Source organism: Hemiscyllium ocellatum, unplaced genomic scaffold (genome assembly GCF_020745735.1).
Source record: "Hemiscyllium ocellatum isolate sHemOce1 unplaced genomic scaffold, sHemOce1.pat.X.cur. scaffold_827_pat_ctg1, whole genome shotgun sequence".
Classification (NCBI taxonomy): Eukaryota; Metazoa; Chordata; class Chondrichthyes; order Orectolobiformes; family Hemiscylliidae; genus Hemiscyllium; species Hemiscyllium ocellatum.
In genome coordinates this window covers 130369-147586 of record NW_026869257.1, presented here as the reverse complement: position 1 = coordinate 147586, position 17218 = coordinate 130369, and the positions used below count along the sequence as shown (strand labels likewise).

At 44.5% G+C, this 17218-nt stretch overlaps 7 non-coding genes across 7 annotated transcripts; all 7 read right to left on the bottom strand.

The window, feature by feature from the left end:
• Positions 1–1683: 1683 nt before the first annotated feature.
• Positions 1684–1757, bottom strand: trnai-aau (transfer RNA isoleucine (anticodon AAU)). The gene has a single exon. It is a non-coding gene; the product is annotated as a tRNA-Ile (tRNA).
• A 2217-nt stretch (positions 1758–3974) lies between these two features.
• On the bottom strand, positions 3975–4048 carry trnai-aau (transfer RNA isoleucine (anticodon AAU)). The gene has a single exon. It is a non-coding gene; the product is annotated as a tRNA-Ile (tRNA).
• A 2217-nt stretch (positions 4049–6265) lies between these two features.
• Positions 6266–6339, bottom strand: trnai-aau (transfer RNA isoleucine (anticodon AAU)). Its single transcript has one exon. It is a non-coding gene; the product is annotated as a tRNA-Ile (tRNA).
• Positions 6340–8542: 2203 nt separating this feature from the next.
• Positions 8543–8616, bottom strand: trnai-aau (transfer RNA isoleucine (anticodon AAU)). The gene has a single exon. It is a non-coding gene; the product is annotated as a tRNA-Ile (tRNA).
• Positions 8617–10831: 2215 nt separating this feature from the next.
• On the bottom strand, positions 10832–10905 carry trnai-aau (transfer RNA isoleucine (anticodon AAU)). The gene has a single exon. It is a non-coding gene; the product is annotated as a tRNA-Ile (tRNA).
• A 2217-nt stretch (positions 10906–13122) lies between these two features.
• On the bottom strand, positions 13123–13196 carry trnai-aau (transfer RNA isoleucine (anticodon AAU)). The gene has a single exon. It is a non-coding gene; the product is annotated as a tRNA-Ile (tRNA).
• A 2216-nt stretch (positions 13197–15412) lies between these two features.
• trnai-aau (transfer RNA isoleucine (anticodon AAU)) lies at positions 15413–15486 on the bottom strand. Its single transcript has one exon. It is a non-coding gene; the product is annotated as a tRNA-Ile (tRNA).
• Between the last annotated feature and the right edge of the window lie 1732 nt (positions 15487–17218).

The window sequence follows — 17218 nt, the reverse complement described above, 5'->3', positions numbered from 1 at the left end:
GCAGGTTATCACGCCTTCCTGCAGCGTTTGTCAGCGACAGATCAGCTGCTAAGATGACTGCTTCAGACAGCATGCTACATCCTACATTTGAAAATGGAAAAGGTGCAAACGCTTACAGGCTGAACACTCTCTCACTATTTTGCCTGGCGCGTCAGAGGCTGGGAGCTGACCTTATGAAGGTTTTTCAATCATGAGGGGCATTTTTCGGGTAAATAGATAAGTTCGTTTCGCTCAGGTGGGGCAGTGCAGCACGACAGGGTATAAATCTGGTGTGGGAGGGTGAGAATTCGACAGGCAGTGAGGAGCAACGGCGTCACGCAAAGGGTGGTGAGTGTCTGCAATAAGTTGCCGGACGAGCTGGTGATGGCTGTTACAATTCCAATATTTTTAAGGAATTTGGATGTGTATTTGAATCGGAAGGGTTTAGAGAGACATGGGTCAAGTGCATGCAATCGTGGCTGGATCAGTTGAGGATATCTGTTCGGAATGGACGAGCCAGTCCGAAGATTGTGTTTTCAGTGCTGTCCATATCTAATGGCTCTATGATATTGCAGGTGAAATGATAAAAGAGATGAATAAAATAATGAAGTAAAATTGTCTGAAGTTGTTAAATTCAAACAACTTCAGATAATTTTATTTCAATTATTTTACTTACCTTTTTTATTTGCGTTTTTCTCACTGTTGTGTACCTCTTATTTCTTGATTGTCTCTCTTTCTGTCGCTTCCCACTCTGTCAATACATTTTTCCTCTCCTCTTCCCGCTTTGCTACGCTTCTCCCCTGTTTTCCATTTTGTCTCTGTTTCACACATCCCCCACATATTTTGTCTCGTAACACTGGCTTCAGCCTTGGTCATTCGCGGCTCCTAATCTCCCTTTAATCTCTCCGTGCACTGTCATTATCAGCTTTGCATCTGGAGCCCTGACTCACCTTCTCTCAGCCTGGTGTTAATAGCTCTGTAAATCTCCCCTTTTTTCAAAATCTTTACCAAAGGGTCAGTTAGACTCGAAACGTCACTCTTTTCTCTCCTTGCAGATGGTGCCAGACCTGCTGAGATTTTCCAGCATTTTCTCTTTTGCTTTCGAATTCCAGCATCTGCAGTAATTTGCTTTTATTAATGACTCTGTGATATTGCTGGGGATATGATGACTCCAGTGTCGATGCATGAGAGGTGAGCAAGCGAATGAATTCCCTCTGGAAGTCGCGGGAAATGTAGTAACAGAGATCCAGGAAAATGCGTTGAACGAATCTTTGAAGTGAATTGAAGCCTGAACTCTGGTTCTCCTCCGAGACTGTGCCAGGTCGACTTAATACTTTATATATTTCATGTTTTGCATTTCTTTGTGAAAACAATTGAGACTGATTGATTTGCTGCAGACAACATCCACCAGTCATCATGGGTACGGTGATCGAGTTGTGCGTCTATCCTTGTCAAATGTTTTATTGCGCCGGTGAGGCTTTCTGCTTGGTGATTTTGTGGTTTCGTGGTGCACTTTGTTTGGAAATACAGCAACGCAGCTGAGATCCGGCATAGGACCAACGAGTTGATGTTCCATGACAGCGATGGTCGGCTTTCGAATGAATAGACATCTGAATCGATCATGTGACAAGTTCTTGCAGACGGTGAAAGCAAAAGCCACGACAAACCTTGACACAGCACAGCTGACGAGACGAGCGCTGCACATGGTCAGTGTGGGGATTGAACCCACGACCTTGGCGTTATTAGCACCACGCTCTAACCAGCTGAGCTAACCGACCGACGGAGCCCGTCGCTCAAAACAAAGGCTTATATTGCCTGCGCTCACAACCACGGCGGCTATCCGTTTTCTGATTTGCAATCGATCGCATGATCGTCTGAAGTATTTCCTTCCGTTGCAAAGTTTTTTTACAAAAAAAAACATTGACTTTTCCGAACGCGCACACTCGAGGTAACCATTTGCTTTGATATCCAAAATTAAGCACAATGTTCGGACGCATGCAATTTCAATCGCAATGCCACCAGCTCAGCTGCAGCTTGTCATGTTGACAAATATCATCTGGTTGAGACGTACCTTCAACGATCGCTCACTGTGCTTCTGGAAACTCACAGACCTTTGGAGTCAGGGTTATGTGCTGCTGATAAACTGCTGCGAACCTTATGCCAAATGCATTGGAATTGTAACCCAACTGTGGGATTCTTTCTGCTCCCGAAGGACGCAGTTGCTTTAGAGTCAGCAACAGCGCAGAACTCAATTGCACGTTTTGCTCAATGACTCATGTTGCTTTTGCAATCTTCGTTTGACAGCATATTTAGCAGGTTATCACGCCTTCCTGCAGCGTTTGTCAGCGACAGATCAGCTGCTAAGATGACTGCTTCAGACAGCATGCTACATCCTACATTTGAAAATGGAAAAGGTGCAAACGCTTACAGGCTGAACACTCTCTCACTATTTTGCCTGGCGCGTCAGAGGCTGGGAGCTGACCTTATGAAGGTTTTTCAATCATGAGGGGCATTTTTCGGGTAAATAGATAAGTTCGTTTCGCTCAGGTGGGGCAGTGCAGCACGACAGGGTATAAATCTGGTGTGGGAGGGTGAGAATTCGACAGGCAGTGAGGAGCAACGGCGTCACGCAAAGGGTGGTGAGTGTCTGCAATAAGTTGCCGGACGAGCTGGTGATGGCTGTTACAATTCCAATATTTTTAAGGAATTTGGATGTGTATTTGAATCGGAAGGGTTTAGAGAGACATGGGTCAAGTGCATGCAATCGTGGCTGGATCAGTTGAGGATATCTGTTTGGAATGGACGAGCCAGACCGAAGATTGTGTTTTCAGTGCTGTCCATATCTAATGGCTCTATGATATTGCAGGTGAAATGATAAAAGAGATGAATAAAATAATGAAGTAAAATTGTCTGAAGTTGTTAAATTCAAACAACTTCAGATAATTTTATTTCAATTATTTTACTTACCTTTTTTATTTGCGTTTTTCTCACTGTTGTGTACCTCTTATTTCTTGATTGTCTCTCTTTCTGTCGCTTCCCACTCTGTCAATACATTTTTCCTCTCCTCTTCCCGCTTTGCTACGCTTCTCCCCTGTTTTCCATTTTGTCTCTGTTTCACACATCCCCCACATATTTTGTCTCGTAACACTGGCTTCAGCCTTGGTCATTCGCGGCTCCTAATCTCCCTTTAATCTCTCCGTGCACTGTCATTATCAGCTTTGCATCTGGAGCCCTGACTCACCTTCTCTCAGCCTGGTGTTAATAGCTCTGTAAATCTCCCCTTTTTTCAAAATCTTTACCAAAGGGTCAGTTAGACTCGAAACGTCACTCTTTTCTCTCCTTGCAGATGGTGCCAGACCTGCTGAGATTTTCCAGCATTTTCTCTTTTGCTTTCGAATTCCAGCATCTGCAGTAATTTGCTTTTATTAATGACTCTGTGATATTGCTGGGGATATGATGACTCCAGTGTCGATGCATGAGAGGTGAGCAAGCGAATGAATTGCCTCTGGAAGTCGCGGGAAATGTAGTAACAGAGATCCAGGAAAATGCGTTGAACGAATCTTTGAAGTGAATTGAAGCCTGAACTCTGGTTCTCCTCCGAGACTGTGCCAGGTCGACTTAATACTTTATATATTTCATGTTTTGCATTTCTTTGTGAAAACAATTGAGACTGATTGATTTGCTGCAGACAACATCCACCAGTCATCATGGGTACGGTGATCGAGTTGTGCGTCTATCCCTGTCAAATGTTTTATTGCGCCGGTGAGGCTTTCTGCTTGGTGATTTTGTGGTTTCGTGGTGCACTTTGTTTGGAAATACAGCAACGCAGCTGAGATCCGGCATAGGACCAACGAGTTGATGTTCCATGACAGCGATGGTCGGCTTTCGAATGAATAGACATCTGAATCGATCATGTGACAAGTTCTTGCAGACGGTGAAAGCAAAAGCCACGACAAACCTTGACACAGCACAGCTGACGAGACGAGCGCTGCACATGGTCAGTGTGGGGATTGAACCCACGACCTTGGCGTTATTAGCACCACGCTCTAACCAGCTGAGCTAACCGACCGACGGAGCCCTTCGCTCAAAACAAAGGCTTATATTGCCTGCGCTCACAACCACGGCGGCTATTCGTTTTCTGATTAGCAATCGATCGCATGATCGTCTGAAGTATTTCCTTCTGTTGCAAAGTTTTTTAACAAAAAAAAATATTGACTTTTCCGAACGCGCACACTCGAGGTAACCATTTGCTCTGATATCCAAAATTAAGCACAATGTTCGGACGCATGCAATTTCAATCGCAATGCCACCAGCTCAGCTGCAGCTTGTCATGTTGACAAATATCATCTGGTTGAGACGTACCTTCAACGATCGCTCACTGTGCTTCTGGAAACTCACAGACCTTTGGAGTCAGGGTTACGTGCTGCTGATAAACTGCTGCGAACCTTGTGCCAAATGCATTGGAATTGTAACCCAACTGTGGGATTCTTTCTGCTCCCGAAGGACGCAGTTGCTTTAGAGTCAGCAACAGCGCAGAACTCAATTGCACGTTTTGCTCAATGACTCATGTTGCTTTTGCAATCTTCGTTTGACAGCATATTTAGCAGGTTATCACGCCTTACTGCAGCGTTTGTCAGCGACAGATCAGCTGCTAAGATGACTGCTTCAGACAGCATGCTACATCCTACATTTGAAAATGGAAAAGGTGCAAACGCTTACAGGCTGAACACTCTCTCACTATTTTGCCTGGCGCGTCAGAGGCTGGGAGCTGACCTTATGAAGGTTTTTCAATCATGAGGGGCATTTTTCGGGTAAATAGATAAGTTCGTTTCGCTCAGGTGGGGCAGTGCAGCACGACAGGGTATAAATCTGGTGTGGGAGGGTGAGAATTCGACAGGCAGTGAGGAGCAACGGCGTCACGCAAAGGGTGGTGAGTGTCTGCAATAAGTTGCCGGACGAGTTGGTGATGGCTGTTACAATTCCAATATTTTTAAGGAATTTGGATGTGTATTTGAATCGGAAGGGTTTAGAGAGACATGGGTCAAGTGCATGCAATCGTGGCTGGATCAGTTGAGGATATCTGTTCGGAATGGACGAGCCAGTCCGAAGATTGTGTTTTCAGTGCTGTCCATATCTAATGGCTCTATGATATTGCAGGTGAAATGATAAAAGAGATGAATAAAATAATGAAGTAAAATTGTCTGAAGTTGTTAAATTCAAACAACTTCAGATAATTTTATTTCAATTATTTTACTTACCTTTTTTATTTGCGTTTTTCTCACTGTTGTGTACCTCTTATTTCTTGATTGTCTCTCTTTCTGTCGCTTCCCACTCTGTCAATACATTTTTCCTCTCCTCTTCCCGCTTTGCTACGCTTCTCCCCTGTTTTCCATTTTGTCTCTGTTTCACACATCCCCCACATATTTTGTCTCGTAACACTGGCTTCAGTCTTGGTCATTCGCGGCTCCTAATCTCCCTTTAATCTCTCCGTGCACTGTCATTATCAGCTTTGCATCTGGAGCCCTGACTCACCTTCTCTCAGCCTGGTGTTAATAGCTCTGTAAATCTCCCCTTTTTTCAAAATCTTTACCAAAGGGTCAGTTAGACTCGAAACGTCACTCTTTTCTCTCCTTGCAGATGGTGCCAGACCTGCTGAGATTTTCCAGCATTTTCTCTTTTGCTTTCGAATTCCAGCATCTGCAGTAATTTGCTTTTATTAATGACTCTGTGATATTGCTGGGGATATGATGACTCCAGTGTCGATGCATGAGAGGTGAGCAAGCGAATGAATTCCCTCTGGAAGTCGCGGGAAATGTAGTAACAGAGATCCAGGAAAATGCGTTGAACGAATCTTTGAAGTGAATTGAAGCCTGAACTCTGGTTCTCCTCCGAGACTGTGCCAGGTCGACTTAATACTTTATATATTTCATGTTTTGCATTTCTTTGTGAAAACAATTGAGACTGATTGATTTGCTGCAGACAACATCCACCAGTCATCATGGGTACGGTGATTGAGTCGTGTGTCTATCCTTGTCAAAAGTATTATTGCGCCGGTGAGGCTTTCTGCTTGGTGATTTTGTGGTTTCGTGGTGCACTTTGTTTGGAAATACAGCAACGCAGCTGAGATCCGGCATAGGACCAACGAGTTGATGTTCCATGACAGCGATGGTCGGCTTTCGAATGAATAGACATCTGAATCGATCATGTGACAAGTTCTTGCAGACGGTGAAAGCAAAAGCCACGACAAACCTTGACACAGCACAGCTGACGAGACGAGCGCTGCACATGGTCAGTGTGGGGATTGAACCCACGACCTTGGCGTTATTAGCACCACGCTCTAACCAGCTGAGCTAACCGACCGACGGAGCCCGTCGCTCAAAACAAAGGCTTATATTGCCTGCGCTCACAACCACGGCGGCTGTTCGTTTTCTGGTTAGCAATCGATCGCATGATCGTCTGAAGTATTTCCTTCCGTTGCAAAGTTTTTTAACAAAAAACAACATTGACTTTTCCGAACGCGCACACTCGAGGTAACCATTTGCTCTGATATCCAAAATTAAGCACAATGTTCGGACGCATGCAATTTCAATCGCAATGCCACCAGCTCAGCTGCAGCTTGTCATGTTGACAAATATCATCTGGTTGAGACGTACCTTCAACGATCGCTCACTGTGCTTCTGGAAACTCACAGACCTTTGGAGTCAGGGTTATGTGCTGCTGGTAAACTGCTGCGAACCTTATGCCAAATGCATTGGAATTGTAACCCAACTGTGGGATTCTTTCTGCTCCCGAAGGACGCAGTTGCTTTAGAGTCAGCAACAGCGCAGAACTCAATTGCACGTTTTGCTCAATGACTCATGTTGCTTTTGCAATCTTCGTTTGACAGCATATTTAGCAGGTTATCACGCCTTCCTGCAGCGTTTGTCAGCGACAGATCAGCTGCTAAGATGACTGCTTCAGACAGCATGCTACATCCTACATTTGAAAATGGAAAAGGTGCAAACGCTTACAGGCTGAACACTCTCTCACTATTTTGCCTGGCGCGTCAGAGGCTGGGAGCTGACCTTATGAAGGTTTTTCAATCATGAGGGGCATTTTTCGGGTAAATAGATAAGTTCGTTTCGCTCAGGTGGGGCAGTGCAGCACGACAGGGTATAAATCTGGTGTGGGAGGGTGAGAATTCGACAGGCAGTGAGGAGCAACGGCGTCACGCAAAGGGTGGTGAGTGTCTGCAATAAGTTGCCGGACGAGCTGGTGATGGCTGTTACAATTCCAATATTTTTAAGGAATTTGGATGTGTATTTGAATCGGAAGGGTTTAGAGAGACATGGGTCAAGTGCATGCAATCGTGGCTGGATCAGTTGAGGATATCTGTTTGGAATGGACGAGCCAGACCCAAGATTGTGTTTTCAGTGCTGTCCATATCTAATGGCTCTATGATATTGCAGGTGAAATGATAAAAGAGATGAATAAAATAATGAAGTAAAATTGTCTGAAGTTGTTAAATTCAAACAACTTCAGATAATTTTATTTCAATTATTTTACTTACCTTTTTTATTTGCGTTTTTCTCACTGTTGTGTACCTCTTATTTCTTGATTGTCTCTCTTTCTGTCGCTTCCCACTCTGTCAATACATTTTTCCTCTCCTCTTCCCGCTTTGCTACGCTTCTCCCCTGTTTTCCATTTTGTCTCTGTTTCACACATCCCCCACATATTTTGTCTCGTAACACTGGCTTCAGCCTTGGTCATTCGCGGCTCCTAATCTCCCTTTAATCTCTCCGTGCACTGTCATTATCAGCTTTGTATCTGGAGCCCTGACTCACCTTCTCTCAGCCTGGTGTTAATAGCTCTGTAAATCTCCCCTTTTTTCAAAATCTTTACCAAAGGGTCAGTTAGACTCGAAACGTCACTCTTTTCTCTCCTTGCAGATGGTGCCAGACCTGCTGAGATTTTCCAGCATTTTCTCTTTTGCTTTCGAATTCCAGCATCTGCAGTAATTTGCTTTTATTAATGACTCTGTGATATTGCTGGGGATATGATGACTCCAGTGTCGATGCATGAGAGGTGAGCAAGCGAATGAATTCCCTCTGGAAGTCGCGGGAAATGTAGTAACAGAGATCCAGGAAAATGCGTTGAACGAATCTTTGAAGTGAATTGAAGCCTGAACTCTGGTTCTCCTCCGAGACTGTGCCAGGTCGACTTAATACTTTATATATTTCATGTTTTGCATTTCTTTGTGAAAACAATTGAGACTGATTGATTTGCTGCAGACAACATCCACCAGTCATCATGGGTACGGTGATCGAGTTGTGCGTCTATCCCTGTCAAATGTTTTATTGCGCCGGTGAGGCTTTCTGCTTGGTGATTTTGTGGTTTCGTGGTGCACTTTGTTTGGAAATACAGCAACGCAGCTGAGATCCGGCATAGGACCAACGAGTTGATGTTCCATGACAGCGAATGAATAGACATCTGAATCGATCATGTGACAAATTCTTGCAGACGGTGAAAGCAAAAGCCACGACAAACCTTGACACAGCACAGCTGACGAGACGAGCGCTGCACATGGTCAGTGTGGGTATTGAACCCACGACCTTGGCGTTATTAGCACCACGCTCTAACCAGCTGAGCTAACCGACCGACGGAGCCCGTCGCTCAAAACAAAGGCTTATATTGCCTGCGCTCACAACCACGGCGGCTGTCCGTTTTCTGATTTGCAATCGATCGCATGATCGTCTGAAGTATTTCCTTCCGTTGCAAAGTTTTTTTACAAAAAAAAATTGACTTTTCCGAACGCGCACACTCGAGGTAACCATTTGCTTTGATATCCAAAATTAAGCACAATGTTCGGACGCATGCAATTTCAATCGCAATGCCACCAGCTCAGCTGCAGCTTGTCATGTTGACAAATATCATCTGGTTGAGACGTACCTTCAACGATCGCTCACTGTGCTTCTGGAAACTCACAGACCTTTGGAGTCAGGGTTATGTGCTGCTGATAAACTGCTGCGAACCTTGTGCCAAATGCATTGGAATTGTAACCCAACTGTGGGATTCTTTCTGCTCCCGAAGGACGCAGTTGCTTTAGAGTCAGCAACAGCGCAGAACTCAATTGCACGTTTTGCTCAATGACTCATGTTGCTTTTGCAATCTTCGTTTGACAGCATATTTAGCAGGTTATCACGCCTTCCTGCAGCGTTTGTCAGCGACAGATCAGCTGCTAAGATGACTGCTTCAGACAGCATGCTACATCCTACATTTGAAAATGGAAAAGGTGCAAACGCTTACAGGCTGAACACTCTCTCACTATTTTGCCTGGCGCGTCAGAGGCTGGGAGCTGACCTTATGAAGGTTTTTCAATCATGAGGGGCATTTTTCGGGTAAATAGATAAGTTCGTTTCGCTCAGGTGGGGCAGTGCAGCACGACAGGGTATAAATCTGGTGTGGGAGGGTGAGAATTCGACAGGCAGTGAGGAGCAACGGCGTCACGCAAAGGGTGGTGAGTGTCTGCAATAAGTTGCCGGACGAGTTGGTGATGGCTGTTACAATTCCAATATTTTTAAGGAATTTGGATGTGTATTTGAATCGGAAGGGTTTAGAGAGACATGGGTCAAGTGCATGCAATCGTGGCTGGATCAGTTGAGGATATCTGTTCGGAATGGACGAGCCAGACCGAAGATTGTGTTTTCAGTGCTGTCCATATCTAATGGCTCTATGATATTGCAGGTGAAATGATAAAAGAGATGAATAAAATAATGAAGTAAAATTGTCTGAAGTTGTTAAATTCAAACAACTTCAGATAATTTTATTTCAATTATTTTACTTACCTTTTTTATTTGCGTTTTTCTCACTGTTGTGTACCTCTTATTTCTTGATTGTCTCTCTTTCTGTCGCTTCCCACTCTGTCAATACATTTTTCCTCTCCTCTTCCCGCTTTGCTACGCTTCTCCCCTGTTTTCCATTTTGTCTCTGTTTCACACATCCCCCACATATTTTGTCTCGTAACACTGGCTTCAGCCTTGGTCATTCGCGGCTCCTAATCTCCCTTTAATCTCTCCGTGCACTGTCATTATCAGCTTTGTATCTGGAGCCCTGACTCACCTTCTCTCAGCCTGGTGTTAATAGCTCTGTAAATCTCCCCTTTTTTCAAAATCTTTACCAAAGGGTCAGTTAGACTCGAAACGTCACTCTTTTCTCTCCTTGCAGATGGTGCCAGACCTGCTGAGATTTTCCAGCATTTTCTCTTTTGCTTTCGAATTCCAGCATCTGCAGTAATTTGCTTTTATTAATGACTCTGTGATATTGCTGGGGATATGATGACTCCAGTGTCGATGCATGAGAGGTGAGCAAGCGAATGAATTCCCTCTGGAAGTCGCGGGAAATGTAGTAACAGAGATCCAGGAAAATGCGTTGAACGAATCTTTGAAGTGAATTGAAGCCTGAACTCTGGTTCTCCTCCGAGACTGTGCCAGGTCGACTTAATACTTTATATATTTCATGTTTTGCATTTCTTTGTGAAAACAATTGAGACTGATTGATTTGCTGCAGACAACATCCACCAGTCATCATGGATACGGTGATCGAGTTGTGCGTCTATCCTTGTCAAATGTTTTATTGCACCGGTGAGGCTTTCTGCTTGGTGATTTTGTGGTTTCGTGGTGCACTTTGTTTGGAAATACAGCAACGCAGCTGAGATCCGGCATAGGACCAACGAGTTGATGTTCCATGACAGCGATGGTCGGCTTTCGAATGAATAGACATCTGAATCGATCATGTGACAAGTTCTTGCAGACGGTGAAAGCAAAAGCCACGACAAACCTTGACTCAGCACAGCTGACGAGACGAGCGCTGCACATGGTCAGTGTGGGGATTGAACCCACGACCTTGGCGTTATTAGCACCACGCTCTAACCAGCTGAGCTAACCGACCGACGGAGCCCTTCGCTCAAAACAAAGGCTTATATTGCCTGCGCTCACAACCACGGCGGCTATTCGTTTTCTGATGAGCAATCGATCGCATGATCGTCTGAAGTATTTCCTTCTGTTGCAAAGTTTTTTAACAAAAAAAAACATTGACTTTTCCGAACGCGCACACTCGAGGTAACCATTTGCTCTGATATCCAAAATTAAGCACAATATTCGGACGCATGCAATTTCAATCGCAATGCCACCAGCTCAGCTGCAGCTTGTCATGTTGACAAATATCATCTGGTTGAGACGTACCTTCAACGATCGCTCACTGTGCTTCTGGAAACTCACAGACCTTTGGAGTCAGGGTTACGTGCTGCTGATAAACTGCTGCGAACCTTGTGCCAAATGCATTGGAATTGTAACCCAACTGTGGGATTCTTTCTGCTCCCGAAGGACGCAGTTGCTTTAGAGTCAGCAACAGCGCAGAACTCAATTGCACCTTTTGCTCAATGACTCATGTTGCTTTTGCAATCTTCGTTTGACAGCATATTTAGCAGGTTATCACGCCTTCCTGCAGCGTTTGTCAGCGACAGATCAGCTGCTAAGATGACTGCTTCAGACAGCATGCTACATCCTACATTTGAAAATGGAAAAGGTGCAAACGCTTACAGGCTGAACACTCTCTCACTATTTTGCCTGGCGCGTCAGAGGCTGGGAGCTGACCTTATGAAGGTTTTTCAATCATGAGGGGCATTTTTCGGGTAAATAGATAAGTTCGTTTCGCTCAGGTGGGGCAGTGCAGCACGACAGGGTATAAATCTGGTGTGGGAGGGTGAGAATTCGACAGGCAGTGAGGAGCAACGGCGTCACGCAAAGGGTGGTGAGTGTCTGCAATAAGTTGCCGGACGAGTTGGTGATGGCTGTTACAATTCCAATATTTTTAAGGAATTTGGATGTGTATTTGAATCGGAAGGGTTTAGAGAGACATGGGTCAAGTGCATGCAATCGTGGCTGGATCAGTTGAGGATATCTGTTCGGAATGGACGAGCCAGACCGAAGATTGTGTTTTCAGTGCTGTCCATATCTAATGGCTCTATGATATTGCAGGTGAAATGATAAAAGAGATGAATAAAATAATGAAGTAAAATTGTCTGAAGTTGTTAAATTCAAACAACTTCAGATAATTTTATTTCAATTATTTTACTTACCTTTTTTATTTGCGTTTTTCTCACTGTTGTGTACCTCTTATTTCTTGATTGTCTCTCTTTCTGTCGCTTCCCACTCTGTCAATACATTTTTCCTCTCCTCTTCCCGCTTTGCTACGCTTCTCCCCTGTTTTCCATTTTGTCTCTGTTTCACACATCCCCCACATATTTTGTCTCGTAACACTGGCTTCAGTCTTGGTCATTCGCGGCTCCTAATCTCCCTTTAATCTCTCCGTGCACTGTCATTATCAGCTTTGCATCTGGAGCCCTGACTCACCTTCTCTCAGCCTGGTGTTAATAGCTCTGTAAATCTCCCCTTTTTTCAAAATCTTTACCAAAGGGTCAGTTAGACTCGAAACGTCACTCTTTTCTCTCCTTGCAGATGGTGCCAGACCTGCTGAGATTTTCCAGCATTTTCTCTTTTGCTTTCGAATTCCAGCATCTGCAGTAATTTGCTTTTATTAATGACTCTGTGATATTGCTGGGGATATGATGACTCCAGTGTCGATGCATGAGAGGTGAGCAAGCGAATGAATTGCCTCTGGAAGTCGCGGGAAATGTAGTAACAGAGATCCAGGAAAATGCGTTGAACGAATCTTTGAAGTGAATTGAAGCCTGAACTCTGGTTCTCCTCCGAGACTGTGCCAGGTCGACTTAATACTTTATATATTTCATGTTTTGCATTTCTTTGTGAAAACAATTGAGACTGATTGATTTGCTGCAGACAACATCCACCAGTCATCATGGGTACGGTGATCGAGTTGTGCGTCTATCCTTGTCAAATGTTTTATTGCGCCGGTGAGGCTTTCTGCTTGGTGATTTTGTGGTTTCGTGGTGCACGTTGTTTGGAAATACAGCAACGCAGCTGAGATCCGGCATAGGACCAACGAGTTGATGTTCCATGACAGCGATGGTCGGCTTTCGAATGAATAGACATCTGAATCGATCATGTGACAAGTTCTTGCAGACGGTGAAAGCAAAAGCCACGACAAACCTTGACTCAGCACAGCTGACGAGACGAGCGCTGCACATGGTCAGTGTGGGGATTGAACCCACGACCTTGGCGTTATTAGCACCACGCTCTAACCAGCTGAGCTAACCGACCGACGGAGCCCTTCGCTCAAAACAAAGGCTTATATTGCCTGCGCTCACAACCACGGCGGCTATTCGTTTTCTGATTAGCAATCGATCGCATGATCGTCTGAAGTATTTCCTTCTGTTGCAAAGTTTTTTAACAAAAAAAATCATTGACTTTTCCGAACGCGCACACTCGAGGTAACCATTTGCTCTGATATCCAAAATTAAGCACAATATTCGGACGCATGCAATTTCAATCGCAATGCCACCAGCTCAGCTGCAGCTTGTCATGTTGACAAATATCATCTGGTTGAGACGTACCTTCAACGATCGCTCCCTGTGCTTCTGGAAACTCACAGACCTTTGGAGTCAGGGTTACGTGCTGCTGATAAACTGCTGCGAACCTTGTGCCAAATGCATTGGAATTGTAACCCAACTGTGGGATTCTTTCTGCTCCCGAAGGACGCAGTTGCTTTAGAGTCAGCAACAGCGCAGAACTCAATTGCACCTTTTGCTCAATGACTCATGTTGCTTTTGCAATCTTCGTTTGACAGCATATTTAGCAGGTTATCACGCCTTCCTGCAGCGTTTGTCAGCGACAGATCAGCTGCTAAGCTGACTGCTTCAGACAGCATGCTACATCCTACATTTGAAAATGGAAAAGGTGCAAACGCTTACAGGCTGAACACTCTCTCACTATTTTGCCTGGCGCGTCAGAGGCTGGGAGCTGACCTTATGAAGGTTTTTCAATCATGAGGGGCATTTTTCGGGTAAATAGATAAGTTCGTTTCGCTCAGGTGGGGCAGTGCAGCACGACAGGGTATAAATCTGGTGTGGGAGGGTGAGAATTCGACAGGCAGTGAGGAGCAACGGCGTCACGCAAAGGGTGGTGAGTGTCTGCAATAAGTTGCCGGACGAGTTGGTGATGGCTGTTACAATTCCAATATTTTTAAGGAATTTGGATGTGTATTTGAATCGGAAGGGTTTAGAGAGACATGGGTCAAGTGCATGCAATCGTGGCTGGATCAGTTGAGGATATCTGTTCGGAATGGACGAGCCAGACCGAAGATTGTGTTTTCAGTGCTGTCCATATCTAATGGCTCTATGATATTGCAGGTGAAATGATAAAAGAGATGAATAAAATAATGAAGTAAAATTGTCTGAAGTTGTTAAATTCAAACAACTTCAGATAATTTTATTTCAATTATTTTACTTACCTTTTTTATTTGCGTTTTTCTCACTGTTGTGTACCTCTTATTTCTTGATTGTCTCTCTTTCTGTCGCTTCCCACTCTGTCAATACATTTTTCCTCTCCTCTTCCCGCTTTGCTACGCTTCTCCCCTGTTTTCCATTTTGTCTCTGTTTCACACATCCCCCACATATTTTGTCTCGTAACACTGGCTTCAGTCTTGGTCATTCGCGGCTCCTAATCTCCCTTTAATCTCTCCGTGCACTGTCATTATCAGCTTTGCATCTGGAGCCCTGACTCACCTTCTCTCAGCCTGGTGTTAATAGCTCTGTAAATCTCCCCTTTTTTCAAAATCTTTACCAAAGGGTCAGTTAGACTCGAAACGTCACTCTTTTCTCTCCTTGCAGATGGTGCCAGACCTGCTGAGATTTTCCAGCATTTTATCTTTTGCTTTCGAATTCCAGCATCTGCAGTAATTTGCTTTTATTAATGACTCTGTGATATTGCTGGGGATATGATGACTCCAGTGTCGATGCATGAGAGGTGAGCAAGCGAATGAATTGCCTCTGGAAGTCGCGGGAAATGTAGTAACAGAGATCCAGGAAAATGCGTTGAACGAATCTTTGAAGTGAATTGAAGCCTGAACTCTGGTTCTCCTCCGAGACTGTGCCAGGTCGACTTAATACTTTATATATTTCATGTTTTGCATTTCTTTGTGAAAACAATTGAGACTGATTGATTTGCTGCAGACAACATCCACCAGTCATCATGGGTACGGTGATCGAGTTGTGCGTCTATCCTTGTCAAATGTTTTATTGCGCCGGTGAGGCTTTCTGCTTGGTGATTTTGTGGTTTCGTGGTGCACTTTGTTTGGAAATACAGCAACGCAGCTGAGATCCGGCATAGGACCAACGAGTTGATGTTCCATGACAGCGATGGTCGGCTTTCGAATGAATAGACATCTGAATCGATCATGTGACAATTCTTGCAGACGGTGAAAGCAAAAGCCACGACAAACCTTGACACAGCACAGCTGACGAGACGAGCGCTGCACATGGTCAGTGTGGGGATTGAACCCACGCCCTTGGCGTTATTAGCACCACGCTCTAACCAGCTGAGCTAACCGACTGCATATGTTTGGTGGCTTTGCAAGGAGTGTTTCAACGAGTTTGGCTGGGGTTGGGGAGGGGTGGGATCCTCAACAGCAGGTTGGCAACTGTGAGGCTGGAAAGAGATACAGTAATCAGAAACAGAAAATTGAAGAGACAGGTTAGACTGAACACGACAGGGAGCAAGGAATGTCTGTTGAATTAAATTGCAACTGTTTCAATGCACGATGGCTGACAGGTAAGCCCGATGAACTCAGGATGTGAATAGGTATGTGGGACTTGGATATTATAGCCATTACAGAAACATGGCTAAGGGACGGACAGGATTGGCAGCTTAATGTACCAGGGTACAGGTGCTTTATGCGGGACAGAGACGGTGGAAGGAGGGGACGGGGAGTTTCATTTTTGATAAAGGCAAGTATCACAGCAGTAATCAGAGATAAAATAATTGATGGATCATCCTGTGATGATTTGTGGGTAGAGGTAAGAAATGAGAAGGGAATGGTGACAGTATTTGGGTTGTTCTAGAGGCTCCCAAATAGTAAATGGGGAGTTTGAGTAATAAAAATATGTAAAGAGATTGGGGAGCCTTGCAGGGTCAATAGGATTGCCATAGTAGGAGATTTTAATTTTCCTATCATAGACTGGGAATGACCGAGAATTAAGGAATAGATGGGTTGTATCTATTAAGTGTGCTCAGAAAAGTTTCCTCAAGCAGTATGTATAGGGTGCCACTCGGGAAGGGACAATACTTAACATACTCTAAGAACTAAGGCAGGACAGGTGACAGTGGGGGAGCACTATGGGACCAGTGACCATTGTTGTATTCATTTTTCAATAGTTATGGAGAAGGACAAAACTGGTCCATATGTTCAAGTTCTAAATTGGGGCAAGGCAAAATTTGATGGAATTAGACAGGACTTTGTAGAGGTTGGTTGGAGGAGTTTGTTTGCAGGCGGAAGGACTTCTGGCAAGTAGGAGGACTTTAGAAGTGAAATGTCTACAGCTCAAGGTCTATGTGTTCCTGTGAGGGTAAAAGGCAAGGTTGGGAGGAATAGGGAACCCTGGATTTCAGGATATATTGAGGCTTTGACCAGCAAATATGAGGCGTGGCTCAGATCCATGCAGCTGGGATCAAGGGAATCCGTGGAGGTGTGCAGGGGATACAGGAGTTTACTGAAGATGGAAATCAGAAGATCGAAAAGGGGGCATAAGATAGCCTTGCCTGAGAAGATTAGGGTGAATCCAAAGACATTATTAAAGTATATTAAAGTAAAAGGAATAACTAAATGAGAATATGACCTCTCAAGTTCCAATGTGGACGCATGTTTGGAACCATAGGAGATTTGCGAGATTCTCAATGAATATTTCTCATCTGTCGTTACCGTGGAGAAATACATGAAGACTTGAGAGCTTAACAAAGGTCGTGATGTTATCTTGGGGGTGAGTCAATATCACAGGAGAGGACGTGTTGGATGTATTAGAATGTATGAAGAAGAATAAATCTCCTGATCTTAAGCAGATGTATCCAAGAGCACTGCAAGAGTCTACAGAAGAAATTGCAGGAACCTGTTGATATTTTTGCATCATCATTAGCTACAGGTTAGGGTCCCGAATATTGGAGGGTAGCAAATGTTGTGCCATAATTCAGGATGGGAAGGAAAGAAAAATCTGCGAACTATAGGCCAGGAACTCTAACATCTGTGGCACGTAGGTTACTTAAGAAGAGTCTGAGGGCTAACATGCACATGG